Source organism: Canis lupus, chromosome 37 (assembly GCF_003254725.2).
Source record: "Canis lupus dingo isolate Sandy chromosome 37, ASM325472v2, whole genome shotgun sequence".
Taxonomy (NCBI): Eukaryota; Metazoa; Chordata; class Mammalia; order Carnivora; family Canidae; genus Canis; species Canis lupus.
The window spans coordinates 8,724,490-8,744,035 of record NC_064279.1 but is presented as its reverse complement, the minus strand read 5'-3'; the positions used below and the strand labels follow the sequence as shown (position 1 = coordinate 8,744,035).

The following is a 19,546-nucleotide window of genomic DNA, read 5'->3' as shown; positions in this document are numbered from 1 at the left end:
TGGTGACATGAAAGTAGAAGGGGAGATGTTCCAACAGGAGGGCTGGCGTGTGTTGCACTGGAAGGTGAAGGGGATTGTGTTATACTGATAAAGTCGGAATTTGTTTGGCACAGTCTGGCTGGACTGTGGTGTCAAAGAGGGAAGTGAGGTTAGGGAGGTAAACCTGGGTTAGATCACTGAGGGTCTAATATAACATGCTAAGTAATTTAGTATTATGAGGGCAAGAGAACGCCACTGAGACATTTTAAACAGGATAGTATGTTTCAGAAAGATTTTCCTTATGGTAGCATGAAGAATAGAGATGAAACACAAGTAGAAATAGACTAGTCTATTACAGTCAACCAGGAAGGGGAGGGTAGTATTCTGGACAAAGAGACAAAAAAGAAGCTAATAGTTTCAAGTGGCATTTAGGAGATGGGAACAACAGAATCTGGCCATCTGTTGAATATTGAGGAATAAAGGAGAGGAAGGAATCAAAGCAACGAATGTTCCCAACCTGAGCGACTCAGTGGACAGTGAAGCAAGGAAATGCACAGAGAACAGAGGTGTTGGGAGGTAAAGATGACTGGGAACTACTAATGATTGCCTTGGCAATGTTGGAGGATTTGTCAAGAAGGGTTGTAGAGAAAAGGGCTGAGGACCAAACTCTGAGAAGCAGATAGAGAATGAAAAACTTGAAAATTAGACTGACAAGGAGGATCCAGGGAGGTAGCGTGGAAATCAGAAGGGTATGTTGTCATGGAAACTCAAGTGAAGAGTGGGTTTCTGAGTATCAGTGAATAAACAATAGTGAAAAATAAGAGGTAAAGTGGAAGGAGTTCTTTGGCTTGTGACAACAAAAAAGTTTTCTGGTGACCTTGGTTACAAAATATTTCTGTAGAGTTCTGAAGAAGTGGGGACAGTGAGTGTAGACCTTTCTTTTAAGAACCTTGGTTTTAGATGGGAAAAGAGAACGAGCGAGGAGGGCTGGAGAGTCAGAAGCTTGAGGAAAGTTTTGTTTTTAATAAGCTGGTAGAGACTTGAACCAGTTGGAATACTGAAGGCCCAGTGGATACAAAAAAGTTGACAGCATATAGGAGATGGAGTGGATCATTGTTATTTAGACAGGAAAGGAAGGGACTTAGTATACGGGTGGAGGAATTAGCAGTTAGAAACTGCTGCTTTCACGTGAATGTTCCACAGACACTGTAGTGTTCATTATTACAGCTTTCCTATTTAGATTGTATGAAATATTTTCATCTTGAATCCAACCATTAGTTCTTTGGAACTAAATCTTGGGGCATTTGACCTTCAACTCATTAACTGAAAAATCGGGGCAAAGTCTAGTATGAATACATCATCAAAGACCAAATTACAAATCTAATGAGTTAGTTGGAGTCTATTTCTTTGCTATGATGGTATTTTCAAGACAAATGACACTTTTGAAATGAAACTTTGAAAGTTTCTCTCTATGATCTAACACTATTCTTTTATATACCATGGACACATATTCAAGTGGCTATTTCTTAGTTTCACCAAGGAATCGTTTCATTTCAATCAGCTGTTAGCCGAGGTGAACATCTTGCATGCAATTTTATTTAGCACATCTTTTAGAATGACTGAAGCGTCAGAACATCCCAGGTACGCTGCTGTAGGCACCAGCTGCACTGAAGGAGTGTTCGCCAAAACATCTGGAACATTATTCAGTATGAAAGGGAATAAATATGTTTATGGAAGAGACATTCACATCATCTGTGATCAGGTTCTTTCAGAGGTTTCAAAATCCGCATACTTCCCATCAACTTTGTTTTCTATAGAACTTTTGATGAAATTAGGATTTGTTGGTTAGATTCTTTGGTCCAGAGAAAAGTGGTTTATCTTTTTGGGGACTGGGTTTGAATATTGTACCAAATACATCATTATGAAGAATTAGTTCTAAGAGTTGACCTGTTGTCTGAATTAGGAGAATCTGATACATGTTATTTTATTGAGGCTTCAGAGGGGGAAGAAAGTATAATTGACCTAAGAAAGAGGAGGGATGTTTCATGAGCTACCTTTTCAAAACTGTGATAATTATGATTACTGTTTGTTGAACACCCACTTGGAGCCAGGCACATGCAGGCACTTCACGTATGTTCTTTCTATTCCTCATAGAAATTCTTGCAAGGTAAATATTCTTTTTCTTCGATTACTGGTGGGGAAACTACTGATCAGTGATTAGAGATACACAGTAACTTACCCTTGATTATATCACAAACATTAGGGACCACTTCTATCTGAGTGAAATATCTGTTCTCTTTTTACACATTCTGTTCCTATCCAAATAAACTGGAGAATGATTTAAAAATAATGTTAATAATAGTATGAGTAGAGACACCTGGGTGGCTCAGTGGTTGAGTGTCTGCCTTCGGCTCAGGGCATGATCCTGAGTCCCACATCGGGCTCCTTGTGGGGAGCCTGTTTCTCCCTCTGCCTGTATTGCCTTTCTCTCTGTGTCTCTCATGAATAAATAAATAAAATCTTAAAGAAATAATATGAGTATTCAGATATTGCTTTATTTATTTGGAAAGGGCTTAAGCCATCAACATTTTTTTCTTTTATGTATATGTCTACTCACATGTACCTATAGACACATCTAAAGAGTGCAAGTGCTAATGCTTATAATATACCACTTATATTGGATAAAAATATATGATTTAATTCTATTGTAGCTGAAGATATAAAGTAATTTGAGAAATTTTTCTTTGACTCATTTTCATTTAGAAGATACTTATTTAAAGCAGATTGCTAATTAGTGCAGATACGGAAGGCACAGCTGCCATTATGAGTACAGTTTTCAAAAGACTAGTCTAGACGTGCTGATTAAGGTAATACCCTTATGCATTTTATTAGTGACTGCTGTTTTCTTAAGATCATTATGCATATTTTGCTTTTAGGAATTTTTGTTAGGTTCCCTGTTTTGCTTGAGTACAGAAGGAAAGAAGGAATAAGGGCCCCTTCCAGGTTTTATTACTTATGTCTTATTTTTTTTAATCTTTTATTTAGACACTGGGGAAGATGCCCTTCTCCTTACCTCATCCTTTTTGATGAAGCAGAGAGGAACCAATCTGGTCTGGACAATTTTCAGTGTCCTCTCTGAAAATATTTTTCTTAACTTCAGTAACTTGCTTAGAATGTTTACACCCCAAGTTCTTCACCTGTAAAAAATGGGATACTAATATTTACTGAGGCAGGCTCTTGTTGGGATTCTATGAGATGTTACATGTGAAGCTAACATGTTAATGCTTGGCACAGATTAAGTGTTCAAAAAGCATTCGAGTAATGTGAGTTGGAAAGGTTCATATGATTCATAAAATCATGATCACTCTTTCATTTTGATATCTCTCTACTCTTGGTTTCTTTCATTTCAGCAAATATTTAATGGAATTTGTGAGTCATTGATTTAGGTGTTGAGTATATGAATAGACAAAACAGATAAAATTTTTTGTCTTCACTGAGTCATATATTTTAGTACCAGAGACAGTAAACAGGATAAATAGGAAAACATATGGCATATTAATAAGTTCTAAAAAGGAAATAAAGCAGGGAAGGAGGAGAGGAAAAACAGACATGAGTTTGTGATTTAAATAGGAATGGTTGGGTAACTGCCCTGAGAGGGAATGTTTGAGTAAGGACACGTGAGGAAAGAACCAAGTCATTAGGATATACTGGGAGAAGGAGATCTGGGCATAGGAAAATGCAGGTATAAAAGCTCTGAGACAGAAGAATGCATAGCAAGTTTAAGAAATAGCATAGAGAGTGCTTTGATATTCATTGCAAAGTCTGGAAGTTTTACTAGATAGATCTGCTTCTCAAGTCCTCAGGGATCCAGCCTTCTTTCAGTTCATTGCTCTTCATTCCTGGATAATGACCATTATTCTCAAACTCTGAGATCTACATTCCAGAGCCTAGGCTTAGTGGAAGAATTTGGGGAGGGGGGCGGAAAGTAGTAGCTGAACCTCAGGGAGAGTTGTCTGCTTATCTGCCATTAGCCAAAACTTAATAACCTGCTTCATTTCTCTACAAAGGAGGCTTGAAAATAAAATTTTTATTTTGAGAAGCCATTTGCATGGTGAAGACTTCAATTTTCATGGAATAAGGGGAAAGAGATATTGGGGGACAGTTAGCAGCTTCTGATACCCTCTCTTGCACATCCCTGCTACAAGGGGCAAGATGATGAACCCCAGAAGGTACCCATGATGCTTTTAAGGCATACATATATAACAGATAAGATTGCTTCCTCAAAAAACAGTGAGGAAAATGGAATAGTGCATGAAAATTAGAAAACAGGATGATTTTACTATTGATGCCTACATTCATGGACTCATCTTGGTTCCTCTGCCACTGACAAATACCTCCTTGTGTGTCCTACATAACATTTTATTTCACTGCCAGTCCGCTTAAGAAATATAAAAATTACTATACAGAAGTCTCTAAGATAAGTGAAGCTATGTTATACATATCAATATAGAATTTGTTTAGAACAAAATGAAGAAAATTTTGGTTCTTTGTATTATATTCCCTTTTAAAGAAAGAAAATGGAAAGAGTATAGAAGCCACATCTCATAATCAACTTGGAATATCTTATGGAATTGATTTTAGCTGCCAACTGGGTATTTTTCCAAAAAGTATGCCTCTTTAACATTCATTAAAAATAACTGACAAAATAAATACTGTTTCCTTTTTATTCATAAGCATGAGTAAAATACAGTAAATTAAGACTTCCCTTCAAAACCTTCCAATTTAAGAAAACAAAGTATTGTGCAAGTATCTCTTACAGTTGAAAAATACTGAAATGAGTATCTTTGATTTCTAGTTTCTTAGGAGGAGGAGAGTCCGCAGAAGCCATCAGACAAGCTCAAATCTGTCTGGTTGGGAGGTGGAAAAACCAGCCATCTCTTAAGAAAGCTGGTATTTTTGGCAAATGATCATGCTCAGTTTTGCAAATCTAAGTGCTATGTAGAGTATTAGATAAGCACCTAAACTTTTATTTCATTTCTTAGACATACTCAGCCTGAACTCTTAACTTTCTGAGATTTACCTATTCTTAATTCTTTGTGTCTCCTTTTTTTTTTTTTTTCCTTTGCGTCTCCTAGTCTCCTAAGGGCGTTTGCATGTCTTCGCAAGAGATTAGCTTTCTCATGTCCTGGTTGATTTCCCACCCTCTGATCCAAGTCCTATTCTCCATCTAATTTCATTTATCTGACCTAACAGAACCCTGTAACTCATGTTTTGAATGCTTCACCAGTGTTGAAATGTTTTCTATTCATTTCCCCAGTTGTTGGTAATTCTGTTTTCAGAAGGTCTATAATTTAGGAGTGAGGTAGAATAGAATGTTTTTTCTAAAAACATTCTCAGTCCTGTAATTGAATAGGTCTTGCAATAGAATCAATTCTTGGAAAGGTTTTTTTTTTTTTTTTTATGACTTGTTTTATTGCTCTTGTTTTGCTGTTGATGTAAAAGACCCAAACCCCAAATTTAGGTTCAATAATGTTCAATTGTCACAGATTATATTGTAATGGCTCTGCATAAAAGACCTTATAAAACAAAGTGTATTCTTGTACAATGCTTAGTCAGCCGCCCTTTTAGTAAGTTACCAGAATCCTTTTTCTTTTCTTTTCCATTAGAATAAAGATTTTGTCTTTATCACATTATCACGTTGAGAGGGGTACAAAGTTAGCAGTTGAGCAAAACTTAGTCATTTTGGTCATAGAGGACTCCCTTCTTCCCCAGACACCTTTTGGTTTTTTTTCAGTCATTCTCTTTTGGTTTAATTGAAATGCCCTTTAAGGATTGTTGAACCACAATGTGGCATTTCCAATAAACATTGTTAATTAGAATGTGTGCCTGGTTGAAGTGAATTTAATGTGCATTGTTTAGACATCCAGCATTTAAATCGATGACTATTTACTGAAAACACTGTTGTTGATCAACAGTGTTTTTGCCTTTGGAGAGAATTACATTTAAGTGCATTAACTGACGTAGCTCTGTAGGCATTGATGGTTGGGTGTTGTCGGGATTTATGAAGGTGAAGATGCTGACTCCTTTCAATCTCATGTTTTATGTACTTGTCAAGCTTAGCAATTAAATATCTCTTCTTCCTCTGGGCCTGGTGATATTGTTGTTTTATGAAATATTTTGTTTCTTAAAAAAGCAGTACTCCTCCATTATGGTGATTTTGGAGATTTAGAATAAAAGTTATGGCCAATATTAATGAAATAATTTTAAGGACAGTTTTACCTTTCTGAAAGGTAAAACTTTTTTAAAAGTTTCTTTTTTAAAGATCTTATTTATTTATTCATGAGAGACACAGAGAGGCAGAGATATAGGCAGAGGGAGAAGCAGGCTCCTCCCAGCACTCGATCTCAGACTGGGATCACGCCTGGAGCCAAAGGCAGACGCTCAACCACTGAGCTACCCAGGCGTCCCTCTGAATCACTTTTTATTTAAAAATACTATTTCTCTTATAGCTCTTTGTTTTATAGACTTAAGCAGACTATTTGATTTTAAATCCTGGCTCCGATACATACAGCTCTATTAAGTTGAGCAAGTTTTGTAAACTCTGTGCTTTAGTTTCATGACTATAAATGGGGATACAATATACCTATTTCATAGGCTTGTTATAAAGAGTACATACATTAAGACAAGTAATTAATTAATGCAAGTAAGGCATTAGAACATTGCCTGATGTGGTAACCACTTGTTTGCTTTGCTATTATCACAGAAGACCAAAAACAACTACAGTTGTTATAGTTGTATTATTCTATTAGGCAAAAGGTAATTAATCTTTGCCTCTGACACTGGTTTCATAAGAAGGATTGTCCAATATCCGTTCTTTTCCTTACTAATCTTGGACATTTGAAAAACTACATCCCTCTGCCTTCCATGGTAGGGATGAAAAAATAAAATGTTATTGGAGGTTGTTGGGTTGTATATCTGGAAAACCTCTTCTGTCCTAGCTATCTACCTCTCTTCTGTTTCTTTGACTAGAGCTCCAGCAGTCCTCTTGGATCCTTAAGCAACCTCAAAGATGGTATAGCAGAAAGACTGAAGGATCCTGGATTCATGATGACTGTGTAGCCACCTTAAGTTTGGGCTTTCAACTCTGGACTTCTTTTATATATAAGCCTGGATTTCTGTTACTAACATAAGAATGTACTTTCTAACTGATATATTGATAGGCAGTGCATTTGGTTTTTGTAAACTTGCCATGACTTTTTTTTTTTTTTTTTTTTTTTTTTACTTTCGGTCTGATGATAGATAGCATTGCCTATAGGGCTCCATATAGGAAACTTTCTATGTTTTTTGAAACTTTCATCTATTAGGATTTTGTTCTTTCCACTTTGTCTTAAATTCTAACAGAAATTCATAGTGGGAAGAATTACTCCTGTCTTCTTAGCAGTTAGTGATACATTTCTTACCTCAGCCTCTAAGTATTAAATTAACAATATTTTAGGGACACCTGAGTGGCTCAATTGGTTAAACATCTGTCTTCAGCTCAGTTGGTTATCTCAGGACCCTGGAATCAGGCTCCCTGCCTGTGTTGGAGTCTCTGCTCAGCCTCAGAGTCTGCTTCTCCCTCTGCTCCTCCCTACTGCTGTGCTCTCTCTTGTTCTGCTCCCTCTCAAAAAAATAGACTAAAAACTTGAATAGACGTTTCTCCAAAGAAGGCACACACATGGCCAACAGGTATGTGAAAAACTGTTTAACATCACCAACCATCTGAGAAATTAATATCAGAGCCACAATGAGACATCACCTCAGCATGATGGCTGTTCTCAAAAAAGCAAAGGACATCAAGTATTGGCAGTATGTGGAAAGATTGGGACCACTTCAGACTATTGGTGGAAATGCAGAACAGTGCAGTCCCTATGGAAAACAGTGTGAAGTTTCCTCAAAAATTTAAAAATAGTATTGCCATAAGATCTAGCAATCCCACTTTTGGATACGCCTCTGAAAGAACTGCAGTCAGGATTTTGAAGAGATATTGGCAATCCTCTGTTCCTTGCAGCCCTATTCACAATAGTTAAGATGTTGAAATAGCCTAAATACTCATTGACAAGTGAATAGATAAAGAAACTGGTATATACATGCAATGGAATACGTTCGGACTTAAAAAAAATTGAAATTCCACAATATGCCATAACGTGGATGCAACTTGACATTATGCTAAGTGAAATAAAACAATTCAGAAAGACAAATACTGCATGATTCCACTTATATGAGTATCTAAAATAGTTAAATTAATAGACTCAAAGAATGAAATGGTGGTTGCTAGGAGCTAGAGGGAAGGAAAAATAGGGAGTTCTAATCAACAAAGTTAAAGGTTCAGTCAAGCAAGATAAATAAGCCCTAGAAATCTGTTTACAACATTGACTATCTATGATCAATAATAATATAGTGTATACCTAAATAACTGTTACAAAAGTACATCTCCTTTGAAATGTTCTTTCCACAATAAAAACTTTTTAAATGAGATGCTCATTATCGAATTTTAAATTACGTGGTGATTTGATAAATATTCTTTGCAAATGTGGAATAGTCACTGAATTTTTATAAAATATTAATATAGTTTTAAAATTTTTAAAAAAGATTTTATTTATTCATTTGAGAGAGAGCATGAGCTCAGAGAGGGGCAGAGGGAAAGGGAGAAGCAGACTCCCTGCTGAACAGGGAGCTCAATGCAGGGCTCAATCCCAGGACCCTGAGATCACGACCTGAGCTGAAGGCAGATTCTTGACTGACTGAGCCACCCAGGCACCCAATTTTTATTTTTAAATAAGATTATTAATAAGATTATTATTTTTTTCTATTGAGTTGTATGAGTTTCTTATATATTCTAGAGACTCTATAAGATAACATGGTTTGTAAATATTTTCCTCCATTCCACAGTCTTTTCATTCTGTTGATTATTTTCTTTGTCATACAGAAGCTTTTTAGTTTGGTGTAGTTACACTTGTTTATTTTGTTTTTGTTGCCTGTGCTTTTGGTATCATCCAAGAAATCATTGCCAAGTTTAATGTCATGAAACTATAATTGTATGTTTTTTTTCTAGGAGTTTTATAGTTTCAGATCTCATGCTGAAGTTTTTAACCCATTTTGAGTTGAGTTTTGTGGATGGTGTAAGAGATTAGGGTCCAATTTCATTCTTTTTCATATGGTATGTATTCAGTTTTCCCACCACCTTTTGTTGAAGAGGATATTCTTTACCATTGTGTTACTTGGCACTCTTGTTGGAGATCAGATGATCATATGTGTGTGGATTTATTTCTGGTTTCTTCTGTTTTATTGGACTGCATGTCTTTAACAATACCATACTGTTTGGATTACTCTAGTTTTGTAATATGTTTTGAAATCAAGAAATGTGGTACTTCTAGCTTTGCTCTTCTTTGTGATGATTGATTTAGTATTTGTGTTCTTTTGTGGTTCCATACAAATTTTAGAATTGTTTCTATATTTCTGTAAAAAATGCCTTTGGGATTTTGATAGGGATTGAATTGGAAATGTATATCACTTAGGGTATAAGGATATTTTAACAATATTATGTTTTATAATCTATGAAAATGAGATGTCTTTTCAGTTATCTGTCTCTGCCTTGATGTCTTTCATCAGTGTTTGTATAGTTTTCATGTACACATCTTTTACTTACTTGATTAAGTTTATGTCTAGGTATTTTTCACTTTTGGTGCTCTTATAAATGGGATTGGTTTTCTAATTTCCTTTTCAGAAAATTTGTCTTGGTATGTAGACAGGCAACTGATTATTGTGTGTTGATTTTTTTTTTTAATCCTGCAATTTTACTGAATTTGTTGATTAGTTCAAATAGTTTTTAATGGAGCCTGTAGGGTTTTTCTATGTATGAGATCATATCATCTGAAAACAGGAAAAATTTTACTTTTCCCTTTATCATTAGTATGCCTGTTATTTCTTATTCTTGACTAATTGGCTCAGGCATCCAGTACTCTTAGAAGTGGTGAGAGTGAGTATCTTTGCCTTGTTCTTGATCTTGGAGGACAAGCTTCTCCTTTTTCACCATTGAGATTGGTGTTAGCCATGGGTTTGTCCTAATGAACTTTATTATGTAGAGGTACATTCCTTCTATACGTAGTTTGTTGAGAATTTTTTTTTTTATCATGAAAGAGTGTTGAATTTTGTCAGATGCTTTTTTGCATTTATTGGGATGATCATGTGATATTTGTCCTTTATATTGTTAATCTAGTATATCACAGTAATTGACTTGTAAGTTGAACTATCCTTGCATCCCTAGGATAAATCCCACTGAGTCATGGTATATGATCCTTTTAGTGCTAGTATTTTGTTGTGGATTTTTGATATGCTCATCGGAGATATTTGCCTAAAAGATTTCTCTTTCTTGGGGTATCTTTGTTTGGCTTTGGTATCAGGGTAATGCTAGTCCAATAAAATGGGTTTTGAAGTGTCCCTTCTTTCTCAATTTTTAGATGAGTCTTTAAGCATTTTATTTATATAAGAATATCAGGTTTTTATTTTATCTCTTTTTCTATCAACATAAACACACACACAGAAATTCCTGTTCATTTTGACTATGTAGAAACCTGCCAAATAGTATTATTTTCTTTGTCAGAAAGCAACACATTTGCTGTGGTATGTAATCATATCCCAGTGCATGATATATGACTTTTGGGTTCTTCTAATGAACTTTAATTATCTTAATAGTTAAATGGTTGGCCTGCTGATAGCAAATCAACAAATAAATATGATGAGCATTATAGCTACCTGTGGATTTCTGTTAGAAATATTCTTTTCTAGAAGTTCCTTGTTGTATAAACTATTTCCACCATTGCGGCCATCTATAAAATAGGGGTGTCTAAATAATTTAGTATCTAAGAGATTTTTAGCTGATGTATTCTCTTTTGAAAAAAGTGACTTTTCACTTAGCCTGTATTATTCTTGCATCATTAGTATTATCACTATAAAATGTATTTCCTATGTAGTCTATCTTTAAATAAATTACTCTAAATGAGACTTAGAGGTTGCTGACCTTACTTGATGTTCGCAAATGAAGGTCATTTCTCATCTTCTTTCTTATTTTGTTTTGCAATTGTCATGTTTCGGGTGAAAAGAAAAGATTGAAAGGGAAGAAGGAAACAGAGATGAAAAGAATGAATTAGCAATAAGTATGGCTGTTTGGGATATAGGCTTGATTTGCTTAGGAAGCCATTCCAGTATGCCTCAGTGCTACCATTAACATCATACTTACACCTTTAGAAGAATAAATAACCTAGGCTGAAAATGTGCTTTACAAATTTTTTCTTCTAGGATAAACAGACTAGCCCCCTACCCTCCATTAAATGGAGAAAAACTGTTTTCAGTCACTAGGGAATATTTATCAATTCTCTAAAGATGATACTATAGCTTTTTAAAAAGCATGAAAAATTTGAAAGTGCCTATATTATGATATTAATTTGGTTAAAAAAATCCTGTTCCTGTTAGAAATAGTAGTTGGCTGTATATATTTCAGAGTTTATTAAAATCTGTGAAAAATATGGGTGTAGTATCAGAAAAAAAATTTTTCCGGTGTAGCTTACCTGATTTAAACAAGGAAAATAGGATAGTAAAAATAATATACCTATTAGAAAAAAATGACAAGATGAAATGTAAGGAACAAAGTGGATAGATCGTTCTTACCTTGTATAAAGAAAAGTGGCCTATCAGGACTGTATTTGGCTGTGAGTAGAAGCAGCCTATGGCTACTGTGGCTTACATATGTTTTAATTTTTCTCACAAACTGAGATGATGTTTGGAGGTTGACAGTTCACAATTTTTAGTGTCTCAGTGATCTTTTCAGGGATACATATTATATCCATCTCTGTTTTGTTCATCCTTAGCTGTTGCATTTTGTTCACACAGTTTTTGCCTAATAAAACCAAGATGGCTGTCAGACCTCATGGTATTGTATCCACATTTCCGAAAGGATAAAAGGAAAAGAGTGGTGTAAGGAAAAAGAGAAATATATCAGCTAAGAATGTCTCTTTTTATTAAGAAAACAAAAACCATCTGGAAGCCTTATTCAGGAGACTTCCCCACATTTTATTGGTTAGAAATGTGTCACATTTTACTTTTAGTTGCAACAGAAGCCTTTATGGTAGAGAAGGCGAGAGTAGAGATGACTGAGGTGATACTTACTGAACCTACTGATACGGGTTAATTTTTGCCACTGGTAGTGAGCAAAAGTGTGCTGGGAAAAAATATTCTGAAACTAAATTCACATTTTCTGAATATGACTCATGTAAATAAATAATCAAAATAACTTTTTCCCAACAATAAATATTTATTGTTTTTCCTTTTAAAATTATGTCTCATGGGTGCCTGAGTGGCTCAGGCAGTCAACTGCCTTCAGCTCAGGTCATGTTCTCAGGGTCCTGGGATCAAGCTCCCTGCTTAACAGAGTCTGCTTCTCCCTCTCCCTCTACTTCCCTCCTCCCCTCGTGCTTGCTCACTCACTCTCTCTCTAACAAATAAATAAAAATTTTAAAAAATTATGTCCCAGATTTAAATAATTCAATATTACAAAATTAAATTAGAAAATTTGATTCAGCGGATAATAATAATCATTACTATTTTTAGATACCTAAATGGTGCCAGATACAAGTAATTGTATATTTAGTCTTTTTTTTTTAAAGAATTTTATATTTTTTATTTATTTGAGAGAGTGTGAGATAGCACAAGAAAGGGGAGCAGCAGTCAGAGGGAGAGGCAGAGGGGGAAGCAGGCTTCCTGCTGAGCAGGGAGCCTGATGGCTGGCCTTGATTCCAGGATCCCGGGACCCCAGGATCCCGGGATCCTGACCTGAGATGAATGCAGATGCCCAACCAACTGAGCCATCCAGGCACCCCTGTTTGTCTAGTCTTGAATAGAAGAAACAGATTTAGAGAAGTAAAATAATGTGCCCAATTCCTGTAACCTGAAGCAGTGACTTTAGATTTCAACCTAGTTCTTTCTGTCTCAGAGCTTGTGCTTGACCCCCACATCACCTTCATTGATTAATAAACACTATAAATTAATGATATATTTAACAAATGAAAAGTGGTGAAAATTTCCCATTGATGGAAATTATTGTGTTTTATATTTCAGATCATCACCTATGCTTAGACCTACCTCTAAAGTGGACCTTTTAAAATCCTCACCTCCCAGTAAATGGTATGTTTTTAAAATACTTATCCTTCTATATATGTGATATCATTCTCCTGTACTGTCAAAATCACCTATCAGCAAAGATTAGTAAGAAAAAGTGGAATTTGCATTTAATTAGGTTCATCAAAGACTCAAGTTAGAGGAATACTGCTTCTGTGAAAAAATTTCAGAGGTTATCTATTATATAGGGATAGAAGTTTTGTATTGTTTTCACCAGCAGGTTTTCCCCTACTGCATTTCCTTCTTTGCAGGTGAGTATAATTCCATTAATATGACAAGGACTTTACCTAAATTGGGAAATCAGTGTTCTTTCAGTTGCTTATTCCAAAAACCCTACAGGTATCTTTGACTGCTTGTTTCACGTCTCATATGTGATCTGCCAGTAAATCTTATTAGTTCTACCTTCCAAATATATGTAAAACGTGACCGTTTCTGACTACTTTGCCCTGCCTCCACCCTGTTTACAGTTACTGTAAACTCTCGTTCTCATCTGGATTATTGCAGTAGCATCCTACATGGTTTTCCTATTTTCACACTTGACCTTCCCATTCTGTTCTCCAAAGACCAGCTAGAATCATCTCATTACAATGGAAGTTGGATCATGTGACCCCTCTGCTTTTGACCTACAGTGGCCCCATCACACATGGTAAAAACCAATCTTGACAATAGTCTGAAAGGTGTGGCCTAGCTTACCGTGCTGCTACGATCTGACTTTCTCCCCTTTTCCTGTTGCTGTTTTTGCAACAGCCTTTTAACTTCTTAATTTTGCCAGGTGCTGTCCCCCTCAGGGCCTTGGCATCGCTGTTCTGGCTGTGTAGGATGCTCTTTCCTACATATATTGGCATATCTGATTCTCTTCTTTCTTTTGCATCCTTACTCAAGACCACCTTTTTAGTAAGGCTTTCCCTGGCCACCTTACTAAAAATTTCAGCCTTCTTCCCTTGATTTCTAACCCCCTTTCCCTGCCTTACTATACCCCCTTATTATAACGCTATCAAACATTCTATCTCATTAAAAGTTGAGATTTTTCTCTTTCTGTTTTTACATATTCCAGGTGCTTAGAACATTCTATTACATAATGGATGCTCAATAAATACTTATTTTTAAAATGAACAAATAAGTGAATATGTGAATGAATATGCAAGGCAGTGAATGAGTACAATCTTTTTTAAAATATCTAATAAGGATCTCAAGATTCTTAATGCTTTTCTTAGTGTGTTAGTTATAATCCCTGTAACGATTAAACTATTTTTTTAACTTGTTGAATCTGGCTACTTTCAACATCAATATTAATTGCCCAAGTAGTGTATAGTAGATTATTTTAGAATCTTGATTTAGACTCTTAGATTTTGACCTTTAAGTCTTCCCATTAGTGAAACTGAAAGGCTGTTAAGACTTTTGGAGACTCTGCCATGGATTACATTTCTGCTTTTTTTCTTTCATGATTTATTTCAGCTTGTTAAAATATTTTGTGTTAATTATTTTGTACTTTCATTTTTATTATGCAAAATTATTCAGAATAAAACATGCATATTCTAAAAAAAAAAAAGGTAACATGCGGACAGTGTTGCAAAACTCCAGGTGGGAGCTGTGACTGTCATGTAAAAATGACATATGTAAAAGTTATAAAATATACAACTGAAGTGTTTGAAGGAGAAAGGTGTCATTTGGGGGAGATTTATTCTCAAAGTCATAAGAAAAAAAAAGGGAAGTGATCCCACCTGTTCCTTCTAGAGGTTCTCATTGCATTGCCATGTTTAATGGCAATTTATGTGCTGTATTACAAACAATTTAAATAAAAAAAAAAAGACAAGCTCTTGCCTTCTGGAAAATAGACCAGTTAGAAAAATGATGCACAGTTGCAGAATTAAATATGTTCATTGAGTGGTTGGAACCACTTAGGTTCATCAACAGCGGTATAGGAAGACACATAAACGAAGCCACACTTCTTTTATTTATACAATATACATAAAAATCTTCAAAAATGTATTCTTTTCTGAGATAGAAATTCTATATAGTGAAATTTACACATTTTTATGGTATGATTTGATGACTTTTGACAAATGGGTATAGCCAGCCATATAACCTACTTTGCCGTCATTCCAGCCAGTACCTTCACGTCCTTTTCCCAGTTGTTCCTCTCTCATTCAGAGGCAACCACTTTTCTGACTTTTTAAACTGTTGATTTAGTTTTGCCTAATATTACCTTTCATATAAATGAATTGTTTACTCTTGTATTCAGCCTCTTTTGCTCGCATATTGTCTGTTAGACTTATTCATGTTGTTGTGCCTACCAATATTTTTTTTTTATTGGTGCATGGTGTTCTGCTGTATGAATGTGCTAAAATTTGTCCGTTTTCATCTTGATGGAATTTGAGTTTCTGGTTTTTGCCACTAATGAATAAAGCTTCTGTGAGCATTCTTGTGCAAATGTTTTTGTGGATGTATGTTCTTGTTTTTCTTTTTCTTTTTTGGTAAATATCTAGGGGTGGAATTGCTAGGACAAAGGATACAGGTATATTTACCTTTTAAGAATCTGCCAAACCTTTCTCAAAAGTAGGGGTCTATTTTACACTTCAAAATACCCATTTATTTTTATTATTTTAAAATGATATGGACTTCTGCAATTCCTAGCAGAAAGTGGCCATTTGGGGAACTTAGATTAGGTACCCAGATCATTCTGTATATACAAGGTATTTTTAAGTGTTGTTGGAAAATCAGCTGTGTTTACCCTGAGAAAGAAAAGTAGGGTATTTCTGATTTTTCTGGGGGTTAAGTATGGAACAAAATGTTTTTAAAAATCTATATGTTAAAAGAGTACTTAAAACCCACTTAATAAGGAAGAAGATAGAAAGTTCCAAACTATGGCTATTGTGGGGATGATTAATCCTACTCCTAATTTGAGTTCACAGTTCAAACTATCCCTCTAAACTATTTTTCCCCACATAGCACAACATAACCATCTTTATTACATGTGTTTCCAGACACTTCCCTAACTGCATTATAGAATGGGTATTACTTTCATTTCTAGAAAAACAAAAACAAAACAAGACTCTTCTCAAGTAGGATGCCAGTGGCATTCTTAAATCCATTTTTATTACATGTGTCTTAAAAAACTTTAAAATATGTAGTGCTGCTCCAATTTGCAGGTCATCCTTGTTCAGAGACCATGCTAATCTTCCTATGGTTCCAGTTTTAGGATATGTGCTGCTGATGGGAGCATCCTACTCACCCCCCAAACTTTTTGAACTCATCAAACCCAATATGTGTTGTGACCATCCACTTTTAGTTTTTCCCATTCATGTTTCATGAATTTTAATATTCCTAACTTTTTCCACTGAATTCATCAAAATTTTGTTTTCTAAGAGTTATTTAATATCCAAAAGAACATAAAAATTTCTGAAACCTCTTTTCATCTTTGAGATGGGGTGTGTGTTTTAAAAGAAGTTTAAAAGGAGTTTCATTCTGAAAGAACTTAAAACCAGTTCTAAACTCATTATCTAGAAGACCTTGCAAAATCAACTATCTTCACCCTGGCCTGTGTCATTGTTGAAGTAGAGCTGTGGAGCTAGCAGTAAGGTTCCTAAAATGCATGTGCTTTCACAAGCCTATTCTCATATGAAATGTTGTTTTTCCTCAGAAACATATTTGTGTTTGAGAAAAAGCAAATACAGGGCAAAATTTTGCGGGAAGGTTGAAAACAGGTACCATGGAAAATATTATTATTGATTTTTATAAATGTATTTGGCAGTGAGTGTGTACTGAGTTGTCCAATGTAAGCATCCAGGACTTTTTTTTTTTTTTTTCCATTGGTAGTATAGTAAAGTCTTCTTTCAGTAAACATTTGCTTTTGGAAAACATAAAAGGTCAGTTTTGGCCAACTGCATCAGTCCTTACTCTGCCATCTGTAAAAAATTTAGGTTTTGCCTTTTTGAATGACCCTTTAAAAATATACAAGACCTAGTTCTATCCTTTACTCTCATAAACCTCCCATTGGACTCTGGTGGGAACGTTTTACAGTTAGGTTCTGAGGAATAGGACATTTCATAATGCCTTCTTGTGAGAACTTCCTTGGGCAGAACTTGGCCAACTCATTCCTCCTGAGAGAGTTCTGTGACCTTACTGATTTTAGAGCTTCAAAATAGACTCTAGGCTATTAAGCAGTAATGCTTCTTGAAGATCTTTCTGTCCATCCATCCATCTGTCCGTCCATCTAATCAACTGTCTACCTCCATGTAACCCTAAAATTCTAGTGTAGCAGACATCCAAAGTATATGACTCTTGATACATTGAGGAGCTATCCTCTTTTGTCTGTCCATTGTCAATCAGTAAGTGTGTCCATTCTTAATGCCCTACTTATCTTTTCCTAGTCCTCTATTATAAAAACATAGTATTTTTTTGAACACTTAATATGTGCCTGGAACTAGTAAAGAGAAAAAGGGAGAAACAGGGTAGCTAAAAATATAATGAGAATCACACAGCAGAGCCAAGATTTAGACCATGCTCCCTCTGAGTCCAAAACCCGTGGATCTTAACTGGTACATACCTTGTGTTATACTGTAGTGTGCCTTTTATTCACTTTTTTTTTTTTTAATAGCAGAAGGAAGGTTATTCATTATCTTGGGAGGGCCTGGTTTATTTACCAGTATCTCTAATGAGTCTGACCAGCTTGAGAGAATTCTTTTCTTCCTCATCTTTGTGTGGCTAGAGCAGATCCTTGGGAGTTCAATAAATGAATCTCCAATTTAAAAATTACCACTTCTTTATGATTATAAAAGTTTACCTTCTTCTTATAGAAGGCCAAATAAATAGACAAATAAGCAAGCAAAAACATAAGTTATTCCCCAAACCCATTATCCAGAAATAACTGAACAAATGCTTGATAAATGGGGGAATTCCAAACCTTTTTTAAAAAGCCTATAATCTAGTTCTGCCTCCTTTTATTTAATAGGAAGACTTGATTGCTTGATATTAATTAAGCATGATTAATGCATGATAAATCTTTAGCTCTCATAAAACCAGGAGATGAAAAAGAGGGAAAACAGCAAATGTTTCAATAATGAAACTTACTATCGGTGTAAACTTGCTGAAGTAGCATTTTATTTGAGAATATACATCTTTGAGTCATTTTGTTTGGAACTATTAAACTGATTCTAAGATACTTATTTAAAAATAATCCCTTATGATCAGAAATACATTTCAGTATTAATAAAAAAATCTTTTTATCTGTATGCTTGTTAAATAGGACTTTATTTAAGAGGACTATAGTAAAAAACAGTTTATTGGTGAAAGTCTAGCCCCTAGTGGACAGGAGTCTCTGGTACACACCCACACACTCAGCTAGTTAGTACTTCTTGAAGAGATACCTGCTAAATCTCAAAGGGCTTCAGAATGGACTAGTGTTCAAGACTCTTGATACTAATATTTTATTCTCTTTTACTTTCATTTTCATAAACTATGCCATAGTTGTATGTCTGGCTTATAAAGACTTTATAGTATTTGAATGAATGCTAAGACTTTTCTATTCCACTATTAAATTATTTTCCCAAGCAGTGATTTTTCTAGCTTTTAGAGAGTGAAAAAGTAAAATTTTCACCAACCCCCCACTTGCCTCCCTTTCTCTTTTCTTTTCCTTTCACTATAAGCATTCAACATTTACATTAACACTTCTCTTTCAGGATAGATTTAGGTGGCACTTAAAATTAACCCCAACACACACACACACACCCCATGTACACATTTCACAAAACTGACTGCTTCTTTTAAAGCTAAAAGAACTTCTCTTTAGTTACTTCTTTTCTCTTTTGTGAGATGTTAAAAATGATAATTATAGTGCAAAAATTAAACACTCAAATGAGATATGACCATACTTGCGAATAGAATAGTGCCTGATACCTAATATCCAATCAGAATGATGATCTTCTTAAGCTTGCAATAGCCCTTTCATTCTAAGCATTTGTTAAATCACATTTTATGATTCAGAGAAACTATAATTAAACTTACCACTTTGATGACGCTCATTTAGTTTTAGAAACTTAACCCCCAAAGACTGAATTTACATTTTAGGTATATCCCCATTCTGCTATATATGATCTGGGGTTTATGGAATAAAGCAGTTAGGAGCACAAGACTCCAAGACTCAAAACTTTTGTAAGTGATATATGAGGAAAAAAAAGTAAAAACTTAGTAAAAATGGTAGCACTGTTTTATATACATTGAATGGTTAGAAAATATGTAAATACTATAATAACTATGGTGCTTTACCTTGAAACAAACTTGAAGTTTGTGGGTGTTAAAAGGGTAACATCTTGTGAGTTATTGTGAAATGGTGCAAGGAAGATTATCTGAAATTAGG

At 35.0% G+C, this 19,546-nt stretch overlaps 1 long non-coding RNA gene and 1 other non-coding gene across 2 annotated transcripts in view; one reads left to right on the top strand and one right to left on the bottom strand.

The window, feature by feature from the left end:
- The window catches only part of LOC112656562 (uncharacterized), a 400,328-nt gene that overhangs the window by 122,363 nt on the left and 258,419 nt on the right, over nt 1-19,546 (top strand). The window contains exon 3 of the long non-coding RNA XR_003134461.3: nt 13,132-13,197. This is a non-coding gene — a long non-coding RNA (uncharacterized LOC112656562). The remainder of the gene's footprint in view (nt 1-13,131; nt 13,198-19,546) is intronic.
- LOC112656823 (U6 spliceosomal RNA) lies at nt 16,311-16,414 on the bottom strand. Its single transcript, XR_003134688.1, has one exon. It is a non-coding gene; the product is annotated as a U6 spliceosomal RNA (small nuclear RNA).